This window comes from Protopterus annectens, chromosome 3.part1, assembly GCF_019279795.1.
Source record: "Protopterus annectens isolate FY-2018-M chromosome 3.part1, PAN1.0, whole genome shotgun sequence".
Classification (NCBI taxonomy): Eukaryota; Metazoa; Chordata; order Ceratodontiformes; family Protopteridae; genus Protopterus; species Protopterus annectens.
In genome coordinates, this window is record NC_056732.1 from 351,388,387 (window position 1) to 351,412,957 (window position 24,571).

General features: G+C 38.4%; 1 protein-coding gene across 1 annotated transcript in view; it reads right to left on the reverse strand.

Moving 5' to 3' along the window:
* The window catches only part of TAX1BP1 (Tax1 binding protein 1), a 1,493,491-nt gene extending 1,472,778 nt beyond the window's left edge, over positions 1–20,713 (reverse strand). Inside the window, exon 1 of the mRNA XM_044066810.1 lies at positions 20,609–20,713. The gene's annotated coding sequence lies outside the window, so the exon portion shown is untranslated. The remainder of the gene's footprint in view (positions 1–20,608) is intronic.
* Positions 20,714–24,571: the final 3,858 nt, after the last annotated feature.

Consider the following 24,571-nt stretch of genomic DNA (forward strand, 5'->3'; position numbering starts at 1 on the left):
AGTTGAGTGCCTTGATCAGGGAAAGCATCTCACTGAAATTGATATGCTTGCATCTGTCTTTGGTGTCCCACACCCCATGCACTTTTATCACTCCTGAAAACTGCTCCTCAAGCAAAGTCAAAGGCATCTGTGGTGACTGACTGCTTTGGGGCAGGGAGGGAGAACAGGGTTTGAAAAGATAAATGGTACTGTTGCTGGGACCAAAGGGATTTCAGATATCATTGTATATTTCTCATGTGGAGTCTCTCCAGGGGGACCATGAGAATCAAAGATGCCATGAGACTACAATCCTGAGGTATTCCCTCACTGTGCATGAAGTCGGGAGTGTAAAACTATAGAAATATACATACTTTATATATATATATATATATATATATATATATATATATATATATATATATATATATATATATATAAAATGTGGAAGAAACTTCTTTTGAAAGTGTCTAGTTGACATCCCATGAATAAAATCACGTGTGAAGGAATTGAGAAAGATTTGAATGCTCCCTTGGAATCCTACCTTGTGTAAACGATCTCACACATAAAAGACAGATTCCTGACACTACAAAAAAAAGACTCTGCAACGATAAGCAAGTTGTCTAAATATAAAAATGTAGACACCTGGTTCCTGCAAGGAGCTACAACTGGTGCTAGACTCTTTGTGAACACTCTTGGTGCAGTGCATAGTTGAAAGGGTAGGGCAGAGAACTGATAAGGAGATCCAAATAAATAAAACTGTAAGAAACATCTGAAGTCTGGATGAATAGGGATGTGATGACAAACATATTTTAAGTTCAATATTACCAGGAAACTTGAAAGAGGAAGAAGTTACAGCTTGTGAAGTGGCATTGTTTTGAATTTGGGCACCATCACAAATAGGTTTAGGAAAGAAGGATCCAGAAGTGGTCTCCAAGCATTTTTCTTTTTTGGCACTACTTGGAATAGCATATAATGACAAACCAGTAGGGGGGGGGTTATCTGTAGGGTGAGGAATGACCCCCTAGAAAGGAGGAATTTCTTCCCACTGCCATCTGTAACCTTGATGAATGATTTTCAGAACCCATTCTCCAGAAACTATCCACTGCCAAAGAACAAAAAGGAGATTCAGACGTCCTGGAATAAAAAAGAAGCCAACGTGGGAGAGGATCACAAGTTCTAGTCATTCAAACTTGTCATCATTTTTTGGAAGGTTTGATATTTCTGGAACCCCCTTGCCATTTCTTCTTAAGCATCTGCTTCCCTGCAATTTGTTGAAACTCATTCTGTTTTTTACCAAAACTGGATGAGGAGATGGAAAAGGAGGGGTGAAAAATCTTAAAACAGTTTCCCTGGATCAGCTTGCCCCTTTAATCACACTTTTTGCAGCAGAGGGCCAAACACTAAATCTATATCCAAGAGAAAATTAAAAAATCTAATTTTTAACATCTGGGAGGTTTTGAGACTGTGGCCATGCAAACCTCCTCAAAACAGTACCAGTGGCCATAACTCTGAAGTAGTAACAGCTATATACAGACTGAAAGCAATGAAAAGTGAATGATCTATGCAATAGAAGAAACCAAGTTATTTAAAGCAAACTTTTCCTCACAAGAAGAGACTGCAGATAAAACTTTCCTCATATTGTCACAGTTAGTAAAAATAAACTAACAAATGAGCCTGACCATTCAAAATTCTGGATAAAAGTTGCAGAAGTATACACTTTTTTTTCCATACCTATCAATAATTTTCCCATTCTAAATCAAACAGAGTAGGATAGTAATTGACTAGTTGCCCAGCATCATTGGGATCAACTAGACTTACAGCTGCTGGGTCAGATTTAGGAATAGTAGATAAAAATTTAAAAGACAGAGGAACTCTACACATTTTATCTACCTTTTTAGGGATAGCTGACTGACTAACAGGAAAACTATAGGAAGTAATAGACACATCCTCTAAAGCACGCAGAGCAGGAGGAATGGGTATAGAATCTGGAAAATTTAAACTCATAATATTTTCTAAGGTACTGAGAAACATAAATATTTTCCCAATGAAAACAGTGGCACATTCTAGCAACAGTCTCAAAGAATGAGAACCCTCATAGGGAGAATAAGACACTAAGCTCATCTCAGAGACAATCAGAAATCAGAGGAAAAAATGAATCTACCTCTGCATATACCTGTTCAGCCTGTTGTGGTGGCAAAGGCTGTTTGCTTAATTTTTTTTCTTTTTGCGTCTGGAAGGTCCAACTGTGAGACCGGTAGTCTGTTCCATAGTCAAGCCAAAAATACTGTCCCTTTCCTGGGGAAGATGAGCAGCAAATGCAGGTAAACACCACCAGTCTACAAGTTACTTTTTTGACAGAGAAACACAGTAAAAGTACTTTCCCACAAAAGTAAAATGAACAGTTTCTCCACAGAAAAAAAGTGTTTTCAATTACTATAAATCACTTTTAAACTGACAGAAAAAAAAGCACTCCATTTGAAAGTATGATGCAGTCTCGTGACAGCCTGTTACAATACTATCTTGGAAAATAACTTTCCTGAAGAGAAAAGTGATAAAACAACAACAAAGATAGGACAATGGAAGTTTTTTCCCCAAAGTGAATTTCTCTTCCTAGCAAGGAAACAGCACAAGCCAACCGATCCTGGACAGCCTCAGAGGAGTGTACTGTCAAAGAAGTACAGAAGGGCTTTGTACCCAAACTTGTCTTTTAGTCAGCTCAGCTCGGCCTGCCAAACAGTTTGGGCATGTGGAAGGTGCCCTAAAGCTTTGGAAGCTGGCCGGCTTTTTATTCTCTACAAAGGGCATAGCCCACATAGCTAAGGCTACTGCAGTAGTATCAATATGATGAACATTATTAGGGTAACCATTTGAAATGTTGGGACCTGCTACAGCAAGTCCCAAAACACACAGACTGAATGGCCGAAAAAACAGACTTAGATACACAAAGTCTGAGATACCCATTTCCTGGAATAGTCCTTTTTCTCCACTGTATGGCAATCTCGGAGTTAGCATATACAAGTTTGGAAAAAAAGTTTAAAGGAGAATATCGATGTTAGACAGTTGCTTTTCTTTGGGATTTTTACATGTCTTTTTTTTTTTTTTTTTGCATGGTCAGCAATCAGCATTTCAAGTGCCCACACTTCAGTAAGGAGAAGAGTACTAGACTTACAAAGTAGCAGAACGTTTTCTAAGAACTAAGCCAATACATGAATGAAATAGGAGACTTTACCAATAGGAAGTACTTCATTTTAGAAAGGGATGAAATTTAATGGACAAAATTAGCAAGGGAAACAAGGTACTATGAAAAAATAACTAGGGACGGAAATGAAATAGAGTGGGATGAGAACAAGCAGAATTTTGGACTGCAGGTAAGAGGCTGCCTTTCCTACCAGGGATTGACAAAGTAGAGTACAGGCAGAGAGGGTGTTAAGACAAACCAGCAATGGTTACATTTTGTGTCGAGTCCAAAAAAGGTAATTAGAAGAACACACAAAATAATGCATGGTAACTGTACAAATCAAGCCAGAAGACTTTAGAAAAGTTTGAGAGGAGAGAATGGAATGGCAATACAAAAGAGAACATTGCATACATAGTAGCCACGCAGATGTCCTCCCAAAGTCCAAAAGGTTTAGGACTCTTGCATGGAAGTGTTTGCATAGGTATTTTTAAACCAGAAGCAGACCTCAGAGAATTTCCCCCCCAAGTAGATGGTATAATGATATGATGGGAAAGACATCAAGGTAACAGAGAATATGTTCTGGGGAATGGAAAGAGATGGCAGATTTAAAAAAAAAAAAAAATTCCCCTACAGAGTTTTGAGTCAGAATCATTTGCTGCCTCAACATTTCCAAATAAGGAAATGGTCATTTTGAGCTGGGGAAAAAAGGAATTTAAAATGGCTAGACATAGGAAGGCCTTACCAATTTTACTGAGTTCACTGTTACTGGCGACCAAAAAGAAAAATTACTAGAAAATGGAAATCCAACAATACGGTACAGGACGGCACAACAACTCCTCGGCTTGAACAGGTCACAATTTATTGACAAAACCCAGTTAAAATCACGAATTAAGATGATAAAATCTCGATGTTACAGTTAAGCGCTTTCATCTGACCAAATGCAGACTTCTTCAGAACTGCCATCTTTGTTACAATGTCAGTCTTTATACACGCTGTTTTGGCGCCAAAAACTGTTTGAAAATTTTTTAAAAAGATATCCTCTCAAAACAGTATTCAATGAAAAATCAACAACAATAAAAAGTGCACCGTGCTTCATATATACCCAATGCCCAAAAATATGAATATTAATAAAATACAAAATTAATACTCAGAATACCTAATAAAATGAATATATGAAAATACATGAAAATTATTATGTATATATGAAAATACATAAATCACCTAAAAACTAATGTATTGCTTTTACGCTTATGTACACAACTAATGAATGATGTGAAAATATGATATATACTATCATTAGTAATTGATGTATAAATATATAAACAACATGAGAATAATATAAAAATTACGTATTAAGTACAATATAGATACTAGATTTCCAGGCATTAATGATTTCATCAGTATAAAACCATTTTATGCCTGGCATAGGGATTTTTTTTTTACAGAAGTTTATATTGTACTGAATACGTAATTTTTATATTATTCTCATGTTATTTATATATTTATACATCAATTACTAATGATAGTATACATCATATTTTCACATCATTCATCATTAGTTGTGTACATAAGCGTAAAAGCAATACATTAGTTTTTAGGTGATTTATGTATTTTCATATATTCATTTTATTAGGTATTCTGAGTATTAATTTTGTATTTACTGTATTTCATTAATATTCATATTTTTGGGCATTAGGTATATATGAAGCACGGTGCACTTTATTATTGTTGTTGATTTTTCATTGAATACTGTTTTGAGAGGATATTTGGCGCCAAAACAGCGTGTATAAAGACTGACATTGTAACAAAGATGGCAGTTCTGAAGAAGTCTGCATTTGGTCAGATGAAAGCACTTAACTGTAACATCGAGATTTTATCACCTTAATTCGTGACTTTAACTGGGTTTTGTAAATAAATTGTGACCTGTTCCATCCGAGGAGTTGTTGTGCCGTCCTGTACCACATTGTTGGATTTACGTTGTTGCTACTTTGAGTATTTCATAGAAAATGGAAATGATAAAACTAACTGGAATACTGTGTCTTATAAAGGAGCTAGAAGAACTGCAGGTGGGATATTTAGGAAGGGGAAGGAGCAAATTGCACAGAAATAAAATAAAAAGAATTTCTGGAGAAAAGTACATGCAGAAGTACATTCAGGAAGGATAGAAATTTAAGGGGAGATGTGACTTTAGGCAACTTACACCATGATAGGAATGAATAATCATCATCAAAGACAACATAAGTATAAAGCATCAAAACATAATTGTTTTCTATTAATGTGTGCTCATGTGAATTTAATAAAAAGCGTTTTAAAAAAAGAGCTCATCATGTTTTCTGACAACACTCTATAAAATTACCATATATAACAAATATGAAGACTAATATTATCTCATCACTAATAAAACACATCTGTTACTGAAAATTATATACTTTCTTCCACTGAATATTTCCCATCACAATCCCACTGCACAAAGATGGCACTCTACTTGTGGGTCAATACAAACCTGTTGCCATTCTCCCACCACCCTCAAAAGTACTACAAAAATACACAAACTGCAGGCATTTACAGCACCTCAAGCACCCACAGTGTGCTATCAAATGCACAAGGATTCAAACCTGGCTTCAGCATCGAGACAGCTCTACTCACCTTCACCAATTTTGAAAATCATTACATCAGCACACTATTTCTCAACCTATCAAAAGCCTGTGATCCCTAGTGGGATTAAATGTACCCAGGATCTCATATGGTTTATCATATCTTTGCCCTCCTCTTCCCACTCACATTTTAAGACAATACAGAAATGCACAAGTTCTTGAGCACCAGATAAAGCAAAAATTGAGAGTATTTTGAATCTATAATCTTGAACATTTTCTATCAAGAAATGAAAATGTTACAATCACTAATCAGAAACATTAACTGTTATCATTATAATCCAACAATGTTTGCTCAATTATAACCACTAAATGTGTACACTTCAAATGCCCAATTGTCATAAAAATGACCACAGTAAAGTATTCCAAATTTCTTTATACAAATGCACAGTACGCCTGCAAAGTCATAGTAGTAACTGCTTAACCTGACCATTACAAGCCAAGTAAGCCACTTTCAGCCACAGACAGCCCCCATAATAAGCAATTAGAGCCAGTGTTACCTGGTTGCATCTAAAAATGTCCCAATTGTGGAAAATAGTAACAACCATAGTAACATATTTCAAGTCTGTTTCACACAAAGTAACCACAGTATAGTATGACAACATGCTGTACAAAAATGCACACTAGTCTCATAAAATCAGAATGAGCAACATAAGAGAAAGTTTTCATTCACAAACAGCCCCCCACCACCATCGCCAATTATCATTTATATAACCACTTCGCTAATGCAGTACACTCCAGATAGCTGACTATGGGAATAAGACAAGTATCAGAAATGCATTTCTAGTTTGTTTCACACCACAAACACAAACCTCACTATAGCCACACCAAGGTATTCCAACTTTGCATTCGTTAACTTGTCCTGCGAGCTCGGATTAATGAATGTTTAAAATAAGCAGATTATCAAAGGGTAAGGCACTCATCCACAGTCAACCCCACCCAGCCCATTGTTGACTTTTCTCACCTCAGCTATTTAACTGTAATAAAAATAATAGCAACAAAAAACATATTTCAATTTTTCACACAAACAGTAGCCAAAATAAAGCATACATCAGGAAGAAAAATAATGGGGGACTAAGGGCCAAATTCAGTCCCTCACTGATCCACCCTATGCCATAAATAGTTTTCACTAGTTATTAATGACATAATACCATCCATCCTGCATTATGCTGATGACATGTTCCTTCATAGAAACAGACTATCCCCCAACATCAGTCTGGACTTCACATCAGATTTCTCTTCCCTATACACTTGGCTGGCAAGCAACAAATTAACTTTATGTCCAAGACAGCCTCCATACTTTCTGATACACAACACAAACTTTCTTCAACCCCCACCCCGCTATAAGCAAGAACTCTAAACAATGACCACATTTCCACACAATGACCTAGTGGTCTCTAAAGGTTCCACCCAGCTCAAAAGCCACTTGCTCAATCTCAAATAATCTTACCAAGGAAGCCAGACAGGCCCTTGCTAAAAACATTTTCATATCCAGGTTAAAATACATACTACTCTTCATCTCTCTCCCCTCAGCCTACAATACCAGCAAAAGCCATACATTTCATCTATGGATTTATAAACATCTTTCCCATCTAGAATGTCAGTTTATCACATTACCGAATGCCATCTGGCTTCCAGTTACAGCACAATCCACCATTTTCGTTCTCTTACATTTAATATCCAAAATAATAACCTACCTTTTGCCCAAGGAGCAATCTCCACATCAAATCATTGCCATACACTGTCAGAAGTCATGAGAATGGCACACAACACCATTCAGACCACCATTTGGAATTGGAACCAGACAAGAAACAAAGCTTTAGTAAAATTATCCCAGCTAACAGCCTTCCAACATAACTTAAATTACAGCAGATTTCTTTTTCAGGAAAAGGAAAAGAAAAGTTGAAAATCTTAGAAGAGCTAAAAATGTACAGGCTTTCCCGATAAGGCTAACCTCTACCCCTCTCATTTATCTGTCAAATGGTCCTTTTAACCTCGCCTGCAGGCCTAAAAGGCACAGAGCCCACAAATGATCCTCAAAGGAAAAATTCAGTTTCTGTAGATATGACTATTCATTACTTTTCTGTATCTAAATTGCTGGTATTGAATGACTCATTTTTGTTGTATCTCTGTAAATGGTGCATCTCACCTTATTGCTGTGGTCGTTTTTTTTTTTTTTTTTTTTTCTGGTTAGCATACCAAGAGGTGGAATGGATATTTGTTTTTTTTTTTTTTGGGACAACATAACTCTTACCCGTCCCAGAGGGGATATAATGCCCCTTAAGTCTTTTTTTTTTTCTCTCTGCCCCAACAAATCACAGATATTTAAAGTCAGTCAATAATGACAGACAGAGTTTCATCCTTATTATTGCTTGCAAAAGTGCATCATGATGCTAGACCTGTTGATCTATTACATTTTTAAGAGAGCCCCAATAATAGTTGAAATATTCCCCATGCTGGCATCCAGTGTTCCTCTCAGCTTTGTACCAAAGCTTTCCTCCACAAAGATACACCCATCCCTCTCAAGTATCCCTGATTTTACAGGATGCTCTTACTGTTCTCTCTTATACATGCCCGGTCCCTCATAACTCATGGATTGTCACAATCAGCAAGTAATGACAGATATTTGAGTTTCATACTTAAGTGCAAAAAACGACTACACTAACTAATAAGTTAGCATAAGGAGGTAAGACTGCTGTGTTCTGTCTCACAGGTGCATGGTTTCAACCCCCCTCACCTTTTTACTTTCAGTTTTTATTATTTTTTTTTAATATTTTAGGAGTATATCTGGTATCTACTGGTGATGCAGAGGACTAACAAGCTGTACGAGTGGTAACCGAAAAGGTTTTGAATATTTTAAGTGCCTTTAGGGCACACTATGTAGTGTATCTCTGATGTCTAGTCCTAAAGAGTTATCCTGGTGTCTTGTGTCCTCTATACGGAATTTGCTTGTTAGTCTAGGGAAGTGTGGAAGTATGAAAGCCCCAAAAACACACACACACACACACACACACACACACACACACACACATACACACCCCTCCTCACCAAATTACACTTGGAGACACATGTACACTCCTATCTATACCCTACTTAACCCCCCAATGACACTGAATACACACACACACACAGACACACACACACACACACACACACACAGACACACACACACACACACACACACACACACACACACACAGACAGACACACACACAAAATACCCGTTCATTACACTTCCCAGTACTTGCCTCCAACATGATCATGTGAATGCAAAGTTTTAGCTGCGTTCATTAACATGGGTAACTTATGCAGCAGATACATAAATGCCTTACCACAGTCATTTATAGGAGTACAGCACATGGCTAGTTGGCATAGGCCACTCCCCAGAATGCCTCATTAGCACTTGCAGTAGGCTGAAGGCAGTTCACCGTGAAGCTGCACCACTGGTGCAGCAATGTAGTAGGTTGTTTCTGAAATTGGAAATGGTTACAGTCAAGGGTACACCAGGCCTCCATCCTGCAGTAACTTTTCTGAATGGGTTCCTTTGTTTATGTGGACAGAGCTTTACATGCCAGTCAGAACTAAGCTTAATGAACATTTTGTGCTAAAATTAAACAAATACTTTATGTGAAAGGGTGTCCTTCCACGGGTGTTAAAGAATAGGGTGTTGAAATGTTTGCAAGGCACTTGTATGAAAGGGTTTAAAATTATGGGGTTAACAAAACCGAACATGAACAGATTAGAAACAGAATTGTAATTGGACTGTCTGAAGTTAAAAAGTATCTCAAAAGTTACAGCCAGACGTGAAATTAACTTTGGTGAAAGCAATACAAATTGCACAAGAGGCTGAAATAGTAAAGAAGCAAAAAACTAAAATGAATACAGTGAACATGTGTAAATTAATGTACACATTAAACAGCAAATTTAATAAAAACGCAAAGCTAGCGTAAGCAGGTTCGGGACAAGCACAGTGAATGTATGCTTTGCAAATGTCCGAAGTGTAACTGCTTTCATGCAGAGTCAGAACATTGCATAAGGTAAAAAAAAAAAAAAAAAAGAATGTAGTAAGACTGGATATTTTGCAGTTGCTGAAAACCTAGGCTATTTAAATAGGTCACTGCTGAGAATAAAATGGGGAAAAACATGTTCAGAAAGCTTTACATACCAGTCAGAACTCCCAAATAAAACTCCCTATTAACAGAACGCCAGCAAGCTCCAAAATTGACATAGGTGCTAATGTGGCTGTTATACCAGATGATACCAAGAGATGCATCCTGTAGCATCCACAGTTGTAAGAGGAAGAAACAGACTACACAGCTTTGCAAGCAAACTCAAGTGCACTGGTTAACTTCCAGCCATGTCCAAGTTCTGGGTTTACACACCATTCATACATAAATTGTCTGCTAAACAGAGCTGGAGCATGTGAGATGGGGCCAAATGCAAAAATAAAGGAGATTGATGTGGAAATGTTTAGTGAAACCGGTCTGCTTAAATGTGAACCAGCACAGATAAAACTACTGCCACATGCTGTCTCCTGTACTCCCTGACCACACCTAGAAGACAGCCATTTCTTACACTGTCGAAAGAAGTGACAGACTTGAAAATTAATGCAAGAATCTGGTGTGACTGAAAATTTAACTGAACCAAATGAATGTTGAGATTCTGTGCCCATGGTCTCACTCACTTAAAAATAAATAAATAAATAAATAAATAAATAAATAAATAAATAAAAAATGGCAGCATAAAAACACATGTCGACTTAAAAAACCTAAATGATGCAGCCATGCAAGAAAGGCTTATTCTACAAACACTAGAAAATCTTGCACCAAAACTGACCGATTTCAAAGTGTTCTTCACATTTAATGCTTCGACTGTGTTTTAACCAACACCCCTAGAAAAAAGACAGTCAAAAGCCAACAACCTTTATTACACCAACGTGAGTGTTTGGTTTTATTTAATAAAATTTCAGCACCAGAAATATTCCAATGTGAACCGAGTAATCTGTTGATTGGATACGACAGTGATGTTACTGTTGTGGGTTTGGATCCGATAAAAAGACCATGTGATTCAATACTGCAAGCAGTGTTCCAAACCATTAAAAACTCAGGCTTGAAACTCAACAAAAACAAATGCAGTTTTATAAAGTCTGAGATTTACTGTTTTACTCACAGCATAAGTGTAAGTGAAATCATCTAGATGCATGCAAGCCAAGAACAGCAGCAGAGCTAAGAGCTGAAAAAAATGTAACTAAACTTTAACAGTAAGCATGGCAAACTTCTTTGGCCAATTTATACTAGTTCTGCTCATGGTGTTATGTCCACTGACAGACTTGTTACAGAAAGATGTACCCTGGTCATGGGAAGATGTCCAGGTCCGACCATTCAGCAGAGTTAAATAGCAATGACTGCTCCAATGCTTGCATGTTATGGTGTTAAGAAGCTGGCATTCCCAGTGTTGATGCCAGTATCTACAGTTTAGGTACAGAGTTCTTCCAAATGGACAAGCAATTGTTATGTTCTTATTCTGCTTACTGCTCCAGAAAAAAAAAATCTTGCTGGTGTGTAGGCATGATGTGAAAAATTCTCCAGATATCCACTGGGTTTTGAAAGTTTTGAACTCCAAACTAAACAGCAATTAGTTTCATGTGTATAACTATTTGTACAAGATACCACCCAGATGCCAAAGATTGCTTATGAGACAGACGAAGATACCACCCAGATGCCAAAGATTGCTTATGAGACAGACGTTTCTGAGATATTTCAATGCCAGAGCAATCTTATGTGCCTGAAAAGAAGTTAATGGTTGACGTTCTCCAAAAACCCAATATGTGACCAAATGCAGTTGGAAACCAATGATTTTGCTGCCAGTTTAAATTTCTCCAAGTCTTTTGGGTTTCTAATACCATAACGGGAAAGGACCCCATTCTTAAGTCAAAGCATGATTAAAGGTTGTGAAATTAGTATTAGCCGAAAGTGAAACTCCTCCAATGTGCCCAGAGATGACTCCTCCTGTAATTCATACCGAGTTACATAGATCTGTATCATATCTAAATAAGACTGTAAATTCTTTTTTTCATAAGACTCATTGCTCCTACTAACTACCGAACTGTCTGGGTATCCTTCTTCCACACTGCCCTCATTTCTGCTTGCAAATCCTGGTATTTTATGACTTTGTGTCTCTCTGTACATAAGACACAATAATCACGCAGTGTTGTTATCTTTCTTTCGGCTTTTCCCGGTTAGAGATCGCCACAGCGGAACTCCGGTCTGCTAATGACTGGCAGTAGATCCAGCTCGACACCCAACCTTCGACGAAGGCACGCCCATTCACACGTCTTTCGGAATGCAACTCTACCGCGGGGAGGACATGCAGACTCCCCAAAGAAGGCACTCCTCGCACTCCAGCTGAGAATCGAATGGGAGGACCTCTTGCTGTGAGGCAACAATGCTACCGCTGCACCACTGCGGATTGATTGCAACAACTTCAATTATTCATGCCATTTCTGTCTTCTTTTACTGGACTACTACATCTGGTTTTCTCGCATCTATTTTTTGAACTGTTGTAAAAGGGTGCACCCATGTGACAAACTTCATCAATGTCTATAATGCTTTGTGGCTCATTTTAGCAATGTTTCTCAGCTAGTTCAGTATTGTAATGTTTGCACAATCCCCAATGCAACAGTCTTGCCACATTATTATGCCTTTCAGTACACACCCTCTGCCATTACTGAATCACACCCAGCAACATGATGTGCAACTGTTTCCAGTTCCATTTTACAGAACCTGCATTTGCCTGTTTTTCCCCACATGTTCAATGGAATTTGTGAACCAGTGTACATAGTCCACTATCCCGAGAAGCTAACATTAACCTTTATCTTTTAATTTAAATTCACTTTTCTTTAACCATTACTGCATCAGATCCTGATCAACATGAGGTTATTCCAGAAGTTTTCTGTACTTCTAACTACATTTATGCCTTCTCATCTGATCCTTCCCCTTATATTCTTTCTTTTGTTTTTTGGCACATTTAGTTGCTGCCTGATTTTTTCCTACTTCTGGTTTGGTATTCATTCCTGCTTTACACAGATATGCATCTGTTAAATTTTGTTTTAAAACTTTCACTATGTTTGGATCCGATGAGGTCAGCAGATATGTATGTAGTCCTACAAATGCAAATCTATACAAATAATACATTTTGAGGAGGCCCATACATCCTTCAGAACAAGGGATATCACCTTGATATACACTGACATTTTAATATATCATTATTTGATATTTACCCAATACCTTTTGGGTAAAACCACCCCAAAATGGTAAGTTAGAACAGGAAGAGCAAACTGGTTTATAGCTTGGACTTAGCCCTGACATCTAGGAACAGTTTTTAGTATTAATTTTAGTCTTCTAATATTCTTTACTGAGTTTTGTTCGCATTTGTTCTGGTTTTATTGTCGATCATGCATCAAATTCCCAAATATTTATACACTCCCTCCTACTAAAAGTTTTTTGTATCACATTCTTGTCCCAGATTGATATTTTTGTATCACATTCTTGTCCCAGATTGATATTTTCTTGGTGCTGCAGCTCTACTGCTTTAAATGTTGCTTTTGCACATTTATCAAGACTAAATGACATTCTTATATCATCTCAGAAAGTTTTGACCATTTCCAGTTGTGCTTTCAGCTCCTCATTTGTTGAGCTATACAGTTTTATATCATCCACAAAAAGAAGAGGAGAAGCCTTCACACTTTTGGTGTTGTTTGGGCACAAAGTTGTTGCCATGGCCAACCTTTAAAGTAGACTGCTTAATAGGTTAAGGGCAAGACAAAATAACAGGAGTTCATGGGTTGGTACTAGGCTATCGGCCCTATGGCCTATACAACCCTAGCCATAACAATTCCCTGGCTATTTCTTCCCACACGATTTACTTCCCGGACCCCTGTCTAGCAGGGCGACTGACATGATCCCCGGGGTGAATTTCCTTTCTCCCATCCAATCATCAAGGTTCCCTTTGAAGAGGGCCAAAGAGGCACTCTGATTAACATGTATGGGCTATTCCAGAGTCTGGGGAGTCTCTGGGTCAGGAACCTATCCCTCCAGCATGTTTTGTTTATTGTGATGACAAGATTTAGATCCCTGGAGCATGTGGCTCTGAGGGATTGGGATTTCTTTAAAGTATAGCATGTCCAACAGCTCTGGGTTTGACATGGCCTTGTATGTTAAGCAAAGATCGCCTCGGAGTAGACGATATGCAACAGAGTATAACTGGAGTTTTTTTAAGGCGGTCAACATAGGGCATCTGCTTTAGGCCTGTGATTCTTTTATAGTGAGGTATTTCTGCAACCTTTCCAGTTGTTGCAGATGTCTTGAGAGGTACATACCAAATGGGGCATTGTATTCTATAATGGGGCACTGTATTCTATAATGGGTCTAATGAGGGATGAGTACAGTGGAACAATGTTTTTCTGGATGAAAAGCCCTTAGTGATGAGGTGTGCCACACAGAAGGATTTCCTGACTGTTGTGTTGATGTGGTTATTGAAGGTGAGACCACTGTCCACCTGTGTCCCTAAGTCTCTTATATCACACTTTCAGTGTTTAGTGTACTGCCACCTATGTGATAATTCACGGGTACAGGTTTTTTCCCAAAGGGGATAACTATACATCTCTTGGCACTGAGCTTGAGCCCATGGCTCTGGCACCGAGCATCTGTTTCTGTAAGGCCCTTTTGTAGAGTATCCACATCATTTGGGGATTCAATAATGGATCCCAGTTTGCAGTCATCTGCAAACTTTGTTAGCCAGAGTCCCTTAGTGTTGGCCTGTACTTCAGAGAAGTAGATGCCAAACAAGAGAGGTCCCAAGACTGAACCCGGAGGTACTCCACTTGTCACTTATCTGGAGCTGGATTTGGAGTCAGCTACTTTTACAGTGGGGGTTCTGTCAGTAAGCCAGTTGGCAACCCATCGATTGACGTAGGAATTAATGCCCAGCTTAGTAAGTTTATCTATGATTCCAGTGTGGGGGATGGTGTCAAAGGCCTTGGCGAGGTCCAGATAGGCTGTGTGCACTGCCTTACCCTCGTCCATGGCTCTGGAGACTGATTTGAAGAAGTCAATAAGGTTCAGAAGACAAGAACAGCCCTTCACGAACCCAAACTGGGTGGGGTCCAGTGTTTTAAGGTTGCCAATGTCTTTGTTTACAAGTTCCATGATAATACGTTCCATGGCCTTGCTGATCAGGCTCGTCAGACTGATGGAGTGGTAGTTCTCGGGATCCAAAGTGGATCCCCTCTTGTGGAGTGGGATACCTGTAGCTCTGCACCACTCAGTGGGCACGAAGCCTGAGGTGAGGGTACGATTAAACAGGACACTTAGGTGAGGTGCCAGTTAATTTTGTAGTTCATGTAGTACACAGCCCGGGATGTCATCTGGTCCCATGGATGCTGTATTCTTAGCTTTGGAGAGTGCATTTTTTACCTGTGTAGCCGTTATTACCGGAATTTGGCAATCTTCCAGTATTGAGATGGGCCATTTAAGGGGTGAGAGGGGGGTGAATTTGGCACTGAATCGATCTGCCAGGATATTGGCAATATCCTTGGGATCAGTATATTTAATGCCATTCTGTTGTAGCTTAGAGTAGATCTGAGCATTGCCATTTAGATTCTTGACATAGTTATAGAATGCCTTGTGGTTGTCTTTGGAATCTTTGGCAATTTTATTTTCATAACTAGCTTTGGAGAATTTTATGAGGGATCTCAGCTTCTTACTGAGGCTGGTAAGGACGTTTTTTGCATCCTGGGATTTTCCTCTTTTCTGCAACAGTTTTTTCCTTTTGTTGTAAAGTTTGTTTATGGCAGGGGACCACCAGATTGGCTTCCTTTTTTTGGAGGAGAGCATCCATTTCCCATGTTGGTAATGACCAGGTCTAGAGTATTGGAGCCTCTGGTGGGACTATGGATTATTTATCCAGGGCAATGGAATTTATGAATTCCAAGAACCGTTGGGCAAAGGTGTTGGTGCACGAGTAGCTTTCCCAGTTAATGGCAGGGTAGTTGTAATCACCCAGTACTAGGGTGTTTGGCTGTAGATTAATATTTTCCAGTATGTTTAGAAAGGTGTAGTGAGAATCTTGGGGCATGGTGGGGGATCTGTAGCAAGCTACAATTTGGATTGCAGTCTTACCTAGTGTTATTTGCACCTGGAGAATTTCAGACGCATTTGTGTTGGGCAACTAACCCGGTGGTGTGAATATCGACACTCCTCCACCTTTAGTGATTTGATCCTGATTTGGTGGCCGAAAAGTGTGGTAAGAGTTGTAGCCTGGTACTGCAGGGGTGCTCTCTGGAGCCTTGAACCAGGTCTCAGTTACTGCATAGATATCGATGTTCTCCATTTTTAGGAGTGCCTCGAGAGAGTGCATTTTGAGGTTTAGACTTCTAGCATTGAGTAGCATTACTTTCAGATTTTGCATGCTTGTACATGTTACGGTGGTGGTTTTGTCCTTTGATCTTTGCCTAAAAAAGGCACTATAAGGGTGGCAAGAGCCTTAGCCAGTAACCCGAATCCCAGGAGCGACAGGTGCAGACCATCTCTGGCAAAGCATCGTGGTCTGTCGATCATGTCATCCCAGGCAGACAGATACTGGATCCCCTTTGAATGACACCAGGAGCTTAGCCAATTGTTGAAATCAATCATTTTGTCATTATATTGTGGTATCACTCTGTGACAAAGAGTTACCTTGAATATCCCACTTTTTATCCTTGCAAAAATAATCTGTACTTTATCATGACTTGGCCATTAAGTGGTTTGTCACTGTAATGTAACTGATCAATGTAGGGTACACCTCTGTAAACTCTCCTTTATCCATAAATGTGGAATGCTATCAAAATGTTTTTTTTGTAGCCTATCCATACCATTCTTAGATTATTCCCCTTTTCACAATTCTTCATTATAACTTTATTTAACAGCAAATGATCCTTTGTTCCATATAACTTTTACCTTTTGTTTTCTTGACATGAATAATTTTTCTTCTAAATGACTATAAAACTGTCAACATCAATTTAAGTATATAGTTTATACATCGTTTGAAGGCAAATTTTTGGTCTACAGTTTTTAGGACAGCTTGCAGGTTCACTTTTAAGGAGGAGCACCATTTGTTCCTGTTGTTAACCAGGTTTGGAGGTGTGCATATATGTAGTTTTTACTCAAGGCTTAATCTTCATGTAACAATGTTGATACTTTTAGAGAGAAGTTTGATACGCCTTCCAAAACTGGGGTTTTCTAGTTAGGAGCTTTTCTTAACTTTATTTCAATTTCTCTGACTGTTACTCCAGTGCTTTTTATTTTATTTCAATTTCTCTGTTACTTCAATTCATTTCACATCCTGCACATTTGAACTTACTGTTTCTTTAACTTCTATCCATTCAGCATCTTTACTATGTTCCACAGGGTCTTCATAGATATTTCTCCATAATGTGTCCACTTCTTTTTCTTGTGGCGTTTCTATTCCTTTTACTTTTGTTTACCAATTTTCTATAAAAACATTTTTGGATCATCAATGTATTGCTTATTTTGTACTTCATCTGCATATCTTCTGAGTTTTTCTGCCTGACCCGATATCTTTTTAATTTATTATTTGCAATGGTACATGACAGATCCTGGTCTGATTTAACAATGCACATTGCTTTTATCATGTCTATCTTTCTAAGTACTTCTGCTGATCTGTTTCCCCTTCTATACTCTTCTAACAGTGGCACATTTTGCTTTATAGTTCTCTGCTTGATACTTCCATGATGGCATTCGATTTCTTCCCTTCTTTTCCCTTATCGCCCTGTATTTTTGTAGCAAGACTATCCGTTAATGTTGCTACACAGTAATGCATCCTATTTACTTCTGTTATATCACAGGAATTTCTGTTAATAGTCTTGATCATTCTGTTCATTTGTTTATCAACCTTCTAACATCATAGGTCTTACTGATTTTGGGTATTATTCCTGCCTATCTGAGGAGCAAAATGACAGCTTAAAATCAGTAACTACAAATAGGCTATAGAAACTGACAAGCTACCAAAAATGATAGCGAGTTACAAACAGTGAAATATGCCAGGGGCAGATGGCCTAGCTGAAGGAAACAAACACAAAAAAGTAGTGTACAGATACTATACAGTCAGAGCACAACTGTCCAAGCATGATGGTTTGCTACTATAACAAGTCAAATCATAAATACTCTCTCTCCAACTTGCTAAAGTGTTGAAGCAAATGTACTATGGCCCCAAGGCATCAAAGAGTCCAGAAATCTGCATGGTGGCCCAAAATCAACAATGACACCAGAAGCTTAGCCAGCTTATGTCAGTGCCAATTCTGTATTACTCAAAAAATATCCCAGACAAGGAGCAGCCACTATTATCAATTCTCATACCACAAGGTAAGGAAGCAAAAGCTTCTCAGTAATAGTGCAATATTACTTTCAAGTCATTGAAACATTTTATGTACCAAACACAACCAGCCAACAAAGTCTAGTAAGGTTCAACACCATGTTTACTAGATCTGGCATACACAGAGACTGTTACAGACAAAGGTAAGCAATATGTTAACTGAACTTCTGCAGTATGTGATGGCTGTGGTAAGGCCACAGCCAAGTCCAAACTCTCCTCATTCTATTGAACCAGCTGAGTGGGCAGTCCAAACAACTAAGAAACGACTTGATCCTCAAAAACCTTTCAGGCCACATTGTACTTATCCACATAGTGCCACAGGAGTACATCCTTCATAGCCAATGTCTGGAAAACAAGCAAGAACTAATCTGCAAATGTTGGAATCCAAACTTGGACCAAAAGACACACCATAAGTGTCCAAGATAATCAACGATGGAAGTGCTAAAGCCTCATACCTCAGATTTTATGAAGGTCAATATTCCACCTAATCACTACTTGCCCTAAAATTATGCCAATCAAATGCACTTTAAGTTAGACCAATGAGGTTATACGCAGTGGAAACTATGATGCAAACTGAAAATGGCACCTCAGATACAACCAAAGACTCATGCGAGCATTAATGTGAATGCAGAGTTAGCAAGAGACATTCCCAGGTGTCTGAACTAAAGACAATAAGGTCATTAGTCAATAGAAATGTTACATTTCTGCCAATGGCTTTACTGCAACCCAATATCTTAGAAAGGGACAAAACTCCTGAATTCAACCACGTTCCAACAGTCCATGTAGTGTTGAGCCAAATACGGCTGCACCCACCACTGCATTTTTATTCTGTATTCACATGCTCATATTGTTTCCTTACAACCTACATCACATTTAAAAATGCACACATTTTTCAAAATGTTAACCCTGTGCAGTTATGAAATGTCTGCACAAATTTCAGTGATGTCCTCAACAACAAAGAAATTGCTTTCAGGTGTTTAATTATTTCTTTAAACAAGCTGTTGTGAAGATCTGTGTTTTTGGAAATACTCTACAGTATTAAATATGGTATACTTAAACTTTACTGCCACCAATAAAACAGAAAAAATAATTTCTACTAGTATAATATGTCAAAGTAACCATACTACAAAGCTGCAATTTTTCCACTGAAGCAGTTTGTCAGGTGGGGGGGTCCATCCCTTTACATCCCACTTCTTTTCAAACTACCCTAGCAAGGGACAAAGGTGTTAGCCACCTTGCAAATGGATTTAATGGAAACCACATTGCATTACCTTTCCAATATGTCTGTCTCCAGATATTTGTCCAAAACAACTGCATGATGGTCCTATTCTCAACAGAATTTAGAAAGAAATGTGTACTGTAAAATTACTTTGTGCCTCCACCAGACATGATGTTTCATAAGATGCTCAGCAAAATATACATTGCACAATATAGATATTACCTCTGAAGGCTCCCTGTACTCATAAGAACTATACACAACTGTGCACATCAGTTTAAATCTTCGAAATATAGGGTACTTCAAGGACATGCCTCTTACACCCACCCACAAACAAAAATTATAACAATGGCCTACAGAAATTACACTAGTGAAACAAAAACAGGGACATCTTATTTTACAATAACGTATCTACATTTATACACTGTTAGTAACGAGAAATTATATACAGATTTCATTAGTGGTCTAATAATCTGTATATCCATAAACGTATCCAAATTTACTAAAATGCTAATGAAACCACTGGAATAAAGCCAAGATTAAAATGGAGCACAGTCTTAATTCATACCAGCTGAAAAGAAACTCTGAAGAATAGCAACCAAATGCAGTACATAATGCGCTAACAACTTAAAGACAGGGAGGGGAAAACGTAGTATAGATATCGCTTAGCAAGGGGACAAACTGTAGTTCATGTTAGTTTCACATTCTACGACTTAGACGTCATACAAAAGTGAAGAAATACAGTCGCTTTACTTAACAAAGGATTCAAAGGCCATCACAGAAAAAGCACACATTAAATATCTGACAATCGTTAATGATTTTCTGGGCAATCCAAGTACAACAACAAAGCATATACAACACATACAGTAATTTGGAAAATGCACTCAAGTGCCCTTGGGTCATCCATAACATGACAACCACCCAAACTAGGCAATTCAGTTTGATAAACTTTTGTACACACTGCAAAGTTTAAACTAACAAACTAAACTTGCCAACCCACACTTGTTTTTCTTAATTTGTAACTAATACAGATCGGTACGTTAGACACAACCTTGCCACGAAATAAAGCTCCTTATCAAATTCTACCCTTATCAGCAAACAGAAAAAGAAAAATATCTTCACTAAAGCATAATCCGTATTAAGTCATACTCTTACCTGAATGACAGCTCTCTTAACACAACAATATTACGTTAATATCACAGACAGTTTTACTGACGCAGCTTCTTACTTACTGCTTCCTTATACTTAAGAGGACGTCATTTCCTGCGCTAACCAGGATATTCTGCTTTTTCGTCAGCTTTCGTCGTTTGCATCCCAATCTTTTCAGTGCATAGTTCAGTTTTACAGACTTTGTATAGATCGGCATATCTAACAATTCAAGAAGTAGTTGTATATTAACAAATACAGTTTTTGCCGTGCTTGTGTGATATAAAATGCGATAGGTAAAGGGTGTATTCAGATGCAATAGTTAAGTGTGTTTCTCTCTTCGCGGTCTAACGAAGTGGTTGTATTCACAAATAATGTACCCGGACCATTAAACTATATTTAGCCGGAGATGACTGCGTTTGGTGGGTGTTATGCTGAGTATGCCTATACGTTTGTAAAGTATTTTGTTCATATATCTTAACTTTTAAAAGCAATTAATCGGAACAAAACTGTAAATAACTAGATAAAAGGCCCATAATAGGGACACTTTCTTACAAACTTAGAAAGTTGATATAAAAACGTGTTTTGCATTAGCGTGAATTTTCTGAAGGGTATGAAGTCTAAAACTCAAAGTTCTGTCATTATTATTCTAATTTCAACCCTCGATGATTTGCAAGAAAACCCCAATTTTATGAGAAATAGACCAAAATATGTGGCAAAAAGTCTGGGCATCTTGCGAAAATCTGTACAGTTGAGAGGGAGGATTTATTATTTGCTGATACCCGTCCGATAAAATAGAATCGATGCGGAAGTCTGGTATTTTCGTTAAAGTGTTGTTTACAAACAAACAATATAGTGGTGAGTTATCTTTATTAACTGGACTATTTTAACAGTCATACGGTGTCCGAATTGGTTATAAAGCAGTTAGTTGTCAGTTATTTTGTATTGCAGTCTGCTACTTCCCGACTGTTTGAGAAACGACAAAATTGTTTTTCTAGATTAAGGAGAAAGACAAAAATGTTTTGATAGTCGGTCTTTGGGAGTAGTTGGTCACTGGTTTTACCCAAAGAAAACTGGCGTTTGTGTTCTAAATACGTGTTTCCACTTTGTACCCAGTCTGTCCATCACTGCTCTTGTCTCACCTAACCCTGCTTAATTTGTGGGAGAAAAGGTGGTATGTTACACTTGATGAATAATAATAATAACTCCTAGAAAATGCATGTGAATTCTTATTCTCGTATTGTGAAATCTCTCAAGTTAATAAGTAGTACTACTATTTTAAATGTCCCTGATTATCTCTGGATTTGCCCTTTATTCTGGACGAAAGATGTTGACAGCCACGATTCTGTCTTAGATTCCAGAACTTTAAAGGGATAACTGTCTCCCTTCTTCAGTATTTGGGGTGCTGTAATAAACAGCATTTCTTTGCGCGTCTCAGCTTCTTTACTCAAGAAATCCTGGACAAAACCAAAAGTAATGTGTGGACAAAGGCCCAATGTAAAAATGTGTTAGTATAATTGAAGTTAATATAAATACGTTTTGCATTAGTGTGTATTTCCCGAACAATTAGCATGAAATTGTAATGTTGGTATTTTCGATTTAATGTACTTGTCCGTGATTTACCAGAAAATTAAAGCTTTTTGTGGGGTACAGGGAAAATATACTTCGATATGGAACTCTGTTGAGCGTTATGATCTTGTATGATGTGCGTTGCGCAAAGAGTGCAGATTTTAATCAAGAGCACTTTTAGTAGTGTATGTTAGCGCTTCTTATTTTTATGTATATTTATACACAAACGGAAGCAAATTACCGCAAGGTTCACACACAGAGTATTTTTTCTCTGTGTGTATAGGTAATGTTTGTACACTACACTGCACTGAGTAAAGTACAAGAACTGCGTTTCGTACATCGCCCCAGAAGGTTGTGCGAGTTATCTGTTGCATGGGTAATGGAAATGGCAATGTCTATAATTATTCCAAAATTTTGAGTAGTAGAAGACTTTTGGGAACCTGTCGGTACATTTATTTGAATGTGTGCACGGGTAGTATTATTTTCATTATTAAGCAAGGTGACATGGAAAGTCACTGAAGGACACCATTTCTTCTCCATGCAGAGAGTATTGTCTAGTTCTGCTGACAATAACTTTTCGTATTATAAAATTATTTTATTTATCTAAATAACATTTGAATGAAATGTGCGATAAACCAAAATAAATATTCACATAAAACGAGAGCAAAAGCACAGAAACACGGATAAATCAAGTACTTTTTTTTACAGATACGGTAAACGCTTTCACACTCTAAAAACAGTGCTTCATCAGACCATATTAAAGAGCCAGACCATGTCTTTAAATAGTAAAACTGTTGTGGTGCTTCCAACCAACTTCAATGCAACATTCAAATAGACTAATCACTGTAGCCTATCAAGAAAATATTAAAATTACTTAGAAAGTTCGCTTCTTTTTATGGTAGGTTTTAAAGAAAGCCTGCCATTTAATCCCAGACATTTATAGGTTCATACTAGGCTATCTGCCCTAGGGCATTTATAAGCCTAGCCAGAATGTGTTTGGCTTTCGCCACCCATTTTAAATTTATTTTGCTATGCCCTTTTTCGAGGTTAGTATACTGTGCCTCTGTCTAACAGTGACACAGAAGTGATACCCGGGGTAAACCTACGATCTCCCATCCACTCATCAATATTCCTCTTGAAGAGAATCAATGAGGGACTCTGCCTAACCTGGACTGGAATTTTATTCCAGAGTGAAGGGAGCCTCTGGGTTATGAATCTGTCCCTCCAGCATGTCCTATTTATTTCAGTGCTGAGGTTCAAGTCTGTCGAGCGCGTAGCTCGATGGGATTTGGATTTTCTGAGGTGCAGCATGTCCATTAATTCCGGGTTGGACATGGCTTTATACTTCAGGCACAGATCGCCTCTGAACAGGCGGTATGCCACTGAGTAGAGCTGGAGTTTCTTTAACCGGGCAGCGTATGGCATCTGTTTGAGCCCTTTGATCCTCTTGGTGAGGTACTTTTGGGGTCTTTCCAGTTGCTGCAGGTGTCTGTTAAGGTACATCCTAAAAGGGGCATTGTACTCAATTATGGGCCTGATGAGGGATGAGTAAAGAGGCATGATGACCTCCCCTGATAGATGTGAATCCCTTCATGATTAGGTGGGCTATATAAAATGTTTTTCTAACCACTTTGGCCATGTGGTTGTCAAATGAGAGATTGCTATCAACTTGGGTTCCCAGGTCCCTAATTACTTCTTCTGTACTTAATGGATTACCACCTGTGTGGTAATTTGTGGGCACTTTGTTTTTGCCAAAGGGGATGACTATACACTTTTTGGCATTTAGCTTGAGGCCATGGCTCTGGCACCAGTTGTCTGTTTCTATGAGGCCCTTTTGGAGGATGCTTGTGTCGGCTGGAGAGTCGATTATGGCACCCAGTTTGCAGTCATCTGCGAACTTGGCCAGCCACAGTCCTTCCGTGTTGGCCTGTACCTCCGAGAAATATATACCGAACAAGAGAGGTCCCAGGACTGAGCCTTGTGGGACACCACTTGTAACTGGTTTGGAGTCTGACATGGCTCCAGCAATTCTAACCATGTGGGTTCTGTCCTTGAGCCAGTTTGTAATCCATCTAGTGACATAGGGGTTTATATTTAAGCTGGTGAGCTTATCTATAATGCCCGAGTGGGGTATTGTATCGAAGGCTTTTGCGAGGTCCAGGTAGGCTGTGTGGACCACCTTCTCCTCGTCAATGGCCTTGGTGACTGTTTCAAAGAAATCAACCAGGTTTAAGAGGCAGGATCTGCCCTTAACAAAGCTGAACTGGGTAGGATCCAGTGTCTGTAGGTCCCCAATATCTTTATTTATGAGGTCCATGATGATCCTTTACATAGCTTTGCAGACCAAGCTAGTCAGGCTTATGGGGCGATAGTTTCCAGGGTCCATTGAGGCACCACCTTTGT